The sequence below is a fragment of the Varroa jacobsoni genome, unplaced genomic scaffold, assembly GCF_002532875.2.
Source record: "Varroa jacobsoni isolate VJ856 unplaced genomic scaffold, vjacob_1.0 scaffold_494, whole genome shotgun sequence".
Lineage (NCBI taxonomy): Eukaryota > Metazoa > Arthropoda > Arachnida > Mesostigmata > Varroidae > Varroa > Varroa jacobsoni.
The window spans coordinates 11,354-14,215 of NW_019213396.1; positions in this window are offsets into that span (position 1 = coordinate 11,354).

Here is a 2,862-nt window from a genome sequence, read left to right on the forward strand (position 1 = left end):
AGTACCTATCTTATACGTTAACTAAACGATGTATATATATATATATATATATATATATAATGCACTTAGCTATTTTCAAAAGTTCATACTATGCTGTGTTTTCATTAACTGCTAGTTAGATTCTATATATACATAGAATTCTACGTATACATAGAAGTAAGAAACCATGGCTAAACCAGATAAAATCGTTGGTAACAATTCACTGTGACGCTAGCAATTTCTCCAATCAAACGGGATACAGGCAAAAATACGTATGGTCGGCGAAGCTGTTGTCCTTGAATGGAGATTAGTAGTTGCACTTTTGGCCGATCGGAGATTAAAAAGATTTGTTTTTATGTGTTTCTTTTATTTGAAAGAAGGTGAGACATAATTCGTCAGCGTACCAAATCAATCAGCTTTGAATTGTTGTAGCGTGCCAGCTCCGTGAGCTACCACCAGTACCATCGAATCTAGCCATGGAGATTATAACTGTTTTTGTTTTCTAAGATTCTGCAATAATAAAAGTAAGCACTGCGGCACTGCGAGTAACAACAGCCTGTTTCTTCTTGGAAACGCAGCCCATGTCAAACCAATTCTTACTAGTCAGCGGCAGCGACGGCCCGCTTATCACTTTTATCAATTGACAGACGCTGTTTATATGCTCGTTTCTTCTAGGTACCACTGCTGTCGCCGCTGCTGCTGGTGCTTAGATGTCTGCTAAAACGTCTGCTTCTTTATTCCTCTCACCCTTCTTGGTTCTCCAGTTCTTTCTTTGAGCAATAAATATATTCATACAAACGTCCGGCAGCGTTTCGAAGAGTGTGGACAGTCATAGTTGTGTGCAATGAGTAGTCAATCGCCTCAAAAACGCTATCGGTGGTCGGTAAGCTTTATTGGTATCGGCTGCTACATGAGTAGCAAAAGGAAAGCTAGACAGTAATTGATTACCTTGGATTTGCAACGGCTGGGATACGTAATCGGTCAAGGGAACAGGAACTTGAGCTGAGTGGACTTTAGGCCCCCAACACGGAGAATCGCTACTACTCTTCGGCTGTTTGTAGCTGACTGCTGTCGTCTGTGTATTCATTTGTTGGTGATGTTCCACCGATAAACGACTCGATCGTCGCAACGCCTTAACATGGAAGAATCGCTATCAACGTTTCAATTCTATTTGTCTAGAAGAGACATTCCCGCCTAATTGATGGCATATGTAAACGTGTTTATGGCATATGATCGTATTCGGATACTCGACCTGGCTCGGGTGTGCGATCATTTTGGGGGCGACCAGCCTCAAGTAACGAACAAAAGGAATTATAGAAACTTCAAAGATGGACAACAATATCTGATATGTTTTTGAAGAGAACAACCAAGTAATAAAGAGGCTCACACATAGAGAAGTTGAATATAGTTAACGGAATCCGACTCTGATGTTGATCACCTTTACAGAGGGTAGAAAGTCAGCTGTAAGTGGTTGACTTATCGATCGGACCTATTGAACCTGAGAGTCTACCGATCATTTCCGATACGTATCATCTGCCTGGCTCTATTTTTTGCCAATACTTAAAGCTTTTCATGGCATTTATTTATGGTACTCAAGATCGCAGAAAGCATGTAGCTTTTTTTCGGTTTCCGACCAACGACCGTTTTTGAATTTGTCCAATGTTTCAGATCGCTTGCTTCGAAAAAAAAAAAAAAAAAACAGGCTCATTTAGAATGTCTAGACATCACTTGTTTAGCCAATAGGCCGCTCCTAAAATAGGTGTGAACGAAATATTACTCTCATTGATGCTTCCGAGCCGCGAGAGTTGGCCGAGTAAATACAATGTTCGCGTGTAGCTCGTAAGTAAAATTAGATAACAAGCATCATTTGTCACTAGATCTATACGTCATCCGCTAGTTAAGATTGACCCACATCGTGCTGGGAAACTAAAATCGCACGTTTTTCTATTCGTATAACGGTAGGTAGCTTCGACTATGGCTAAATTATTCAATCTCCAGAGGCAATAGTATAAGAGTAATATAGCTTTGGCAATGAATCCGATTACACAACATGCAATTATGTTTTTAATATTAATGTGTTTTTTTTTTATTTAACATTTAACTAGCTAGCAAGTCGGCTAAAATATATAGTAGCATGTGATGCTTTCAGGCAATTCACAGTTTAATCACAACTTATTAGCTGTAGCTATGATATTAATATAACGAAAAACAATCATTACCTATATAATCACTTCTGCTGCACATTATTATCGTTAATGTGTATGTATTCGAGACACATCAAAATATAACTTTTTAAAAAATAGTAATTTACCGACCGTCGAGATTCGTAACCAAGGGTAGTCTGTAACAAATAAGATAGCTCATACGTCCCATTTTGGAAGAGGTAGGAAAGTGATATCGAATCTGTGACTAATAACTCCCAAATAGAACTTTACTAAGTTCTATTTGGGAATTACATTTATATGTATATGATTGTCAACGCGGACATAGTTCAAAAAACTATTTCAGTCACGCAGTTTTAAACTTATTTGGATAACCACGGCCAGATACAGTTGACCACATATACTTCCACAGAAATATGAAGGTCTGCATCAAATGCTAATCTATACTTGTACTGGCCCCCAATGTGAGAACGAGCAGGGTTTAACCGCCAAATTTAAACTAAACCTAATTTCACAGAGCATACAATATTCTAACGGAATTTTCACGCCTTTTTCGCCATCATGACGGGTTAATTTCGGGAGAAGGTTTCGTTTATGATTCTAAGAACGCAAAAGACACATCCGAGCCTATAGTTATTCATAAGCTACAACCTCCGCTAGCAAAAAAGCCGCACAACATATACATGAAATACGTACGCAGTTCGCAATTCGTCTTAGAAAA